At 41.4% G+C, this 7,362-nt stretch overlaps 1 non-coding gene across 1 annotated transcript; it reads right to left on the bottom strand.

The window, feature by feature from the left end:
* Positions 1 to 550: 550 nt before the first annotated feature.
* On the bottom strand, positions 551 to 685 carry LOC126957762 (U8 small nucleolar RNA). The gene has a single exon (XR_007726931.1). It is a non-coding gene; the product is annotated as a U8 small nucleolar RNA (small nucleolar RNA).
* Positions 686 to 7,362: the final 6,677 nt, after the last annotated feature.

Here is a 7,362-nt window from a genome sequence, read left to right as displayed (position 1 = left end):
AATTGGGATGTGTTGATACATGCCCCTAGAGGGGCCTCCATGGGACTGATTCTAGTAGGAAGAAAAGTTAGGTTTATTGTCCATTGACAGCCATACCTGTTCCAGTCGTGTGAAGCTTAACTATGCCCTAGGAGCTAGATATTTTTCAGCTCAGCGAGACAGAGCAATCAACCATGGTCTCACACAACCTGTATGTGGTAGGGTGAAGGTTATCACCCAGATCTGTCTGACTCTAACCAAGCCCTTTGCCTGAAGGCAGCAGTCACCTTTAGGAGCACGACAAGGTCTTTATCTGCAGAATAGACTGTATCAATCATTTCAACGTCACTGCTAGCCAGTGATACAGAAACGAACTCAATTCAACTTGGATTCTCCCTGAATCCTGAAAATGTCTCTGAGTTCTGAAATGGTTCTGATGGAAGCTAGAGATAATGGTAATCATCAGGACAATTAATTGACACTTCTCAGACTTCTTGTCTACCTTTCTACCTACAACTCAAAGGGGAACATTCTTTTTTTTTCTTTTTTAAAATTGAGATTATCAGGAAGAATCAGAAAGGCTCAGTCAGGGTGCTGCAAGGCCTGATTACACAGAGTTATTAATGACGTTTCATTCTTCTGCAATTGTCATGTTCGGATCTGCCCTCCAAAAGGAGAAACAGGTAAAGATGATCCCACCTGACGAGGAAATAACCTTCTCTACAGAAATGTGATGTCAAGACATTCAATACTTTTTTGAGGTTAGTAATGTAAGAATAACCACGTAGGGGCAGGGAAAGTCAGAGATGCTAGAACCAGGATCTCGAATCATAGATTTCAGATTCTTGCAAATTGGAACGGCTAATGTGTTAGCTAATGGGTATCGAATAATGTATTCCCATACTATACCTCTCCAAGTAATACCCACATCCCATTATAGTACTTTTTCATTCTTGTAAGTTAAAAAAGTTAATTTAGCTCTTTCTCAAATTGGGAGAGTTTGGCCAGAGAAGAAAAAAATTTCTATGTGCAAAAGGAAGCAATTTTAAATGCTTTTTGGTCTGTTCACGTTCACAATGCCTTGTATCCTTCTCAACCAAGGTCTCATATTACTTCAGGAACAGGGTGAAGTTTAAGTTAATGTTGATGATATTTGTGGCTGTCCTGAGGGGGAAGGAGAGGCAGAAGTTGCTCATGCAAGAGCATCACATGAAGGGAATATTGGGCCAAGAATAAAATGCTCAGATCCAGAGACTTCACCTTCCTTGTGCGTACCCAATACCTTAATTATGCAGAACAAATTCATTCCATGTCATCTCCCCTTTAGCTTTGATGCCCATTTTCCTTACAGATATTTATATGAAAATAGCATCACTGTTTATTAAGAATTTGTTTTTTTTCCTCTTTCTGAGGGAAACACTCCCTTTAAAAATAGTGACTTTTGTCACCAAGCCCTGAGGGATAGATCCACATTGTCCTGATTGTAACAATGCCTGTTAGTTGACAGGGAAACATGAAACTTCACAGTTAACATCGAAGTGAAGGCTCTGAGTTAAAATAGATATGCTTTTAGTGTAACTGGAAGCTGAAATATGCATAAACAATAACTTCTGCTGATAAATTCTGTATTAATTCTCCATAAAGGGCCATTGTTGGCCTTCTCAGATAGGCTGATGGTTTCAAAAAAGATCTGGTAAAAAGACTTCTTTAAAGGATCTTGCACTGTGACAAATAATAAAATATATTTTAGAAGATTTCCTTAAGGGATCTTGGGTTCTGACACATTATGTAAGAAATCTTAACAGTATTATTTATAACTAAAGCTTGATTTTGAGCCCTTGCTTTAAGCTAGGGACTGTGCTAAGCACTTGGCGTCCATTACCACACTTAATCATTACCACAGTAGTTGAGGCAGGACTTCTTACTGTCTGCATTTTACAGGTGAAGAATTTGTGTAGCAGAGAGGCTAAACAGCTCATCCCGGAAAATATAGACAGTCAACTGGCAGAGCAGAGGTCTGAGCTTGGGGAGTCTGCCATTATTGGTAGTGGACTTCATTAGCTGTTAAAAAACTATACTACCTCTCAACCATAATCCCATTGGTTGTTCATTCATAAAAGTCAAAATTTAAAAAAAATTCTAATTGTTAAAGAGCTGGAGAGTAAAAATTTCATTGCATAAGCAAAAATTTCCCACAGTGGACTCTTTTGTCTCATTAGGCCAATTCTAAAATCAATCGGAGCCTGAGTTTTTTGGCTTCTTTGTGCAAGGGCAGCATGAGCTTTTGAGCATCATTTGTTTTCGTAGTGACTTCAGGCATATCAATCCTCAGCGAAATGGCAGTCATAGGATTGGTGGAGTCGTCGTCTGACCCACGGAAAGCAGACCGGCTCTCACTTGTTTCCTGCTCTCTCCGGAGCACACACCCATCCTTAAAGCTGTTTGGTGAACAAGCCTCATTCAATAGTGAGACAGAATCAAGGGCCAGTGGGTGAGGAACAAGTCCTTCTAGAAAATATGTGGGCAAAGTGTTCAGTAGGGAGACAAGTTGTTCTCCTCTAATGTCCTCTTAAGGAACAGCATGCCTTTCTCTGCCAAAGAAATAATTCTCTCTTCAGAGAGCTGCCGCAGTGAATGTCCTTGAGTCCAAGTGGGCTGTCTCCTTAGGGGTGTGCTTGTGTGTCTATATCTGCTCTCTATGTATAGAGAATGATGCATGAGGCTTTGCAAAATGGAAAAGTAACTGGAACTGTTGATGAGCTGAAATGATAAAGGTAAACTGAAGTAAACAATATTTTATTTTAAAGAAAGGACAGAATGATACTCTCTTGGAGTTCATATTTTTCACCAAAAATGCCTCAGGCTTAATCACAGGCCTATCTTCACAAACATAGCTTCCAGGATGGCCGGATTAGATTGGGTCTGTTTTTTCATCTCAACCACTCAAAGCACATCATATATTTTAACTTTTGTGAAAACTCCCCTTAATAAAAACTAAAGTAGTAATTAACAGTCTGAGCAGTTTAGCTGCCAAGAGTCCCTATGGCTCTTGCCTGCTTGTAGATCTACAAGGACAGGTGCTGCATACCAACAACCGTGGAACAACATTGTTTCCTCTTTTACTTGTTCTCCACATACCTTATAACCAGTTCGGGATTACTACTATCCAATAAAAAGGTTTATTTTTTTTTCATTATTATGCTAGAAAATTGGTAATCAAATGCGTCTTTTAAATGCAAAACATTCTTCCAAATGCATCTTTTAAATGCAAAACATTCTTTTGAGTAAGAGGCATTTCAATGAGATACTTTATTTCAGGATTTTCACCATCACACTAATCTTGAAATGGCTGGACCTGTGTGTGTGTGTGTGTGTGTGTGTGTGTGTGTGTATGCACGTGTGAATGTGTATGCACAGGTAAGCATCAGTGTACTGGCTCAGTACCTGAACCTCCAGGGTGCAATATTTATTAAGGAGGCCCTCCCTCTTGTGCAAGTGCAAGATTGGTATTTTCAAGTGAGCACCTCCTTAAATATTGGCCTTAGGTGTCTCGTACCACATCCATTCTCTAATAGAAGGGGTGAGGGGTGGAGGAATTGCTCACTTAGTTTCCTATCCCCTCATGGATAGTGGAGGCCTGTGACGCTGCGGATGGGTAAAGTCTGTGAGCTAGGCTAGACATGGCAGGGCTGTCACCTCTCCAAGATATTAAAAATGAAAGAAGCTAAAGCAGAATTGCAAAATTTGCGATGAGTTTAAAATGTCTGTAATTTAACTCATTGATGCTTCCAACATACCTGGTAACTACAATGTATTATAAATGTGTTATTCACAAATTAATTCTATGATAAAAATGTGAATTCATAGTACACTCTAGGTGGTACAATCTATGAATGGGAGTCATGTTTAAAGTTGTCAGATAAAAATACTCTCTCAAAGCTGCTAGCATATCTTCCTGGCTGCATGCACCCACTCATTTGTTGATAAGGCCAGTAGTCTGCATTCCAGACCCTCCAGCTCTCCGGAGCCTGAGGCGAGTGGCCCGTTAGCCCCTTACCTCCTTTGCATAGGTCCTATATTGGGGGGTCTAAGTGACAGACGGTTATGAGCCCAGTCAGTTTCGAGAAATGTATTAGTCAGGGTTCTCTAAAGAGACAGAACTAATAGGATAGATGTATATATAAAGGGGAGTTTATTAAGGAGTACCGACTCGCATGATCACAAGGTGAGGTCCCACAATAGGCTGTCTGCAAGCTGAGGAGCAAGGAAGCCAGTCCAACTCCCACAGCTGAAGAACTTGGGTTCTGATGTTTGAGGGGAGGAAGCATCCAGCGCAGGAGAAAGATGTAGGCCAGAAGACTAAATCAATCTAGTCTCTCCATGTTCTTCTGCCTGCTTTTATTCTGGCTGCTTTGGCAGCTGATTGGATGGTGCCCACCTAGATTGAGGCTGGGTCTGCCTTTCCCAGTCCACTGACTCAAATGTTAATCTCCTTTGGCAACAAACATCCTCACAGACACACCCAGGAACAATACTTTGCATCCTTCAGTCCAATCAGGTTGACACTCAATATTAACCATCACAAGAAATAAATACCCAGTCCTGGCAACCTGACACTCAAAGGGGTTCTTCAGAGAAGCAAAGTGCAGGGTGACTTCTGAGCAGCAGCAGGGAACCCCAAATGGAGTTTAACCTTCAGGTAAAGAAGAGAAACTGACCAAGGCTCTCATCCTGTGAAACAGAAACCTTCAAATCAGCCAGTGGCTTTCCATTGGCTATGTGTTAGGACCACTTGGGGGAACTTTAAAATCTATAAGTGCCCAGGAATCTCCCCAGACCCATGAAATCAGAATCTGTCGAGATGGGTTGGACATTTCTAGTTTTCCAAAGTTCTCCAGGTGATGCTAGGGTGCAACTAGGGTTGGAAGGTATTTTCTGAGGAACTATGACAGGCTGGCCGGGTACCTTTACCATTTATTTCTGCAAAATCTGTGACCTTTGTTTGGTGGAGACTGAAGGGGAAGGCCCTAAAGGGCAAGGAGAATGGAGGATTCCTAGAAAAGGCACCATTTCCTGGTCAGTACAGCCTGGTAGGCAGGAGCGATTGTTTGGGAGTGAATGGGAAATCCATCATCCTTTCAATGAGAAATGGATGGGGAAATGAAATCATATTTCCTAGCTTCCTTTCATACTCCCTAACTTCTGTCCTACAGCTGCAATAAATTCTGAACCCTGTGCCCCAAAGATGTATGAGGACAGAAAGTAGCTAATGAAGTTCCTTTTCCTGATCATCAAAGACAGCGGTAATGATTTCACTTCCATCCCAGATCTGGTGGCCAAGGGGATGCTGGTTCCCAGATCAGAAAGATCGAGTTGACTGGAGATAAGGTTGCTTGCTTCCATGGTTTAAAACTTCAACTCATCTCTCAAGCTCGGGTGATGCCAAAAACAAAGACAAACAATGCACCAGAGAATGACATAAACTGTTCTGGAAACCTGTGAGACATTTAGGTTGTATTTGAAAACAACGGAAAAAAATTACAAACATAATTGGAAACTTTCCCCATCGATTTTCTCAGAATCTCAAAGGACTAAATCCAAATTTCTGGGACAGGTCTGTGGGTTATATAAATGTTAAGAGTGGCCTGTCCTGAGATGCTACGATTCTGGAACTGTGACCAAACAATGGCAACCTAGCTGCTTTGCCTTTAAAAATACTGTGTAGGTGTATTAAAAATAGCCAGAGAAAGCCTCTTAGCAGATACACATGACACCAGGGGGCCAGTCAGAACCTTCTGCCTCAGACACACAGACAGATTTTCTCCTTCCAAAAAAACAAAAACAAACCAGATTCCATATTAGGCATTTGTGTGTGTGTGCGTGTGTGTGTCCAGGGAATCATTGGTCTGCTTCTGGTTTCATACTATAGAAAAACAATTCTTCATACATATATGATGAGTATATGGAGCAACCTAGTGGAAAGAACATAAACATGATAGTACTCTATACCTGATTTCATTTCTGACTGGCCCATTTACCAGCTGGTTGACTTCTTCTCTCACCTCTAGGATGAGATAAGAAGACCTCCCTGGCACATTGATGGTAGTCAGTCAATACAAGCTATTTCTTTTTTCCCTGTGACATGAAATAAGACAAATGTAAAACGGTTAGCCCACTACCTGGCACATAGTGAGTGCTTAACAAATGTCGGAAATTATTGTGTCTTTGCATCAAAAGCATTCTCTAGCATATAAAATACGCTGAAAATTTCTTTCTGATGCATGAATTAGTGTCTGCATCATAATATATAACTCTGATGTCATGTTCAATTTGCGCTGGGCACTGTTGTAACTGCTTAACTTCTGTAAATGAAATCCAGTCTTCTTAATAACACAATGATACAGGTAATATTACGAAAGCATTTGATAGAGGGGAACACTGGGGCAACAAAGACTCAACTAGTTTTGCCCCAGGAAGGGCCTCTGCCGTAATGCTTGCCTATACCAGGTCTATATCCACCCTGATCTTCCAGTGACAACAAATCCATGCTGACTAACAGTGGAGCATTTCCTGGGGGCAATTCAAACCAGGGTGTAGAGAAAACAGGCAATGAGATAGACGGAAGGTTTTATTCCAAGCACCTAGTCTGGGAGACTTTGTTCTAAGCGTCTTGTAGAGCTTTAATATCTTGGGGAGGGAGGACTTTCCTCATACACATATTTAAGGCTTTCCCCAGAGCAAAGTCAAGTCAACAAATAACAGAGCTACCGGCAGTTCTCAGCATGAACATGCTCTGGCATGCAGGTGGCAGAGCTTTCTCTAGGTCCACGTGCTTCTTGAAGGCTGGTTGTGTCCACCCAAGCATCCAGTGTGTCCATCCTGGCTGCCCATTGTGATTCATTCATGGGCCATTTGCTGGTGGTGTGGTGCCAGCTGGGTGGACCTGGCCCTTAGTTACATTCTCTGAGGTCAGAATCTTGGTATGTGAAGACAAATCTTGGTATGTCCTGTGTAAGGACATTGACATAATAAATGAATCCCTGTGTCTCATCCTGACAGTGTAAAGTACCTTGAGGTGATAGAAATGGGCTCCATCTGGTGCATGATTTGATAAAGCTTGTTTTATTGCTCTTGTGACCCATCTATTTTGGCTCTGTGCTTCCCATTCTCAGGAAATGGAAATGTTATGGGTAGGTCTGGGTCACGGTGGAAAAATCATAGGTTGCACCCCTTTTGTTATCTAGCTTTTCATTATACAAATTGAAACTGTTATCTTTTTCCTCCCAAGTCAACTGCTTTCTCTCTCTGTGTGTGTGTGTGTGTGTGTGTTTTAAATCTTAGCCAATAAAGAAAATGTTTGAGGAAGAAAACCCTTTAATTTTA

The sequence above is a fragment of the Macaca thibetana genome, chromosome 6 (assembly GCF_024542745.1).
Source record: "Macaca thibetana thibetana isolate TM-01 chromosome 6, ASM2454274v1, whole genome shotgun sequence".
Lineage (NCBI taxonomy): Eukaryota > Metazoa > Chordata > Mammalia > Primates > Cercopithecidae > Macaca > Macaca thibetana.
The sequence above is the reverse complement of the archived record's forward strand: the minus strand, read 5'-3'. Positions and strand labels throughout refer to the sequence as shown.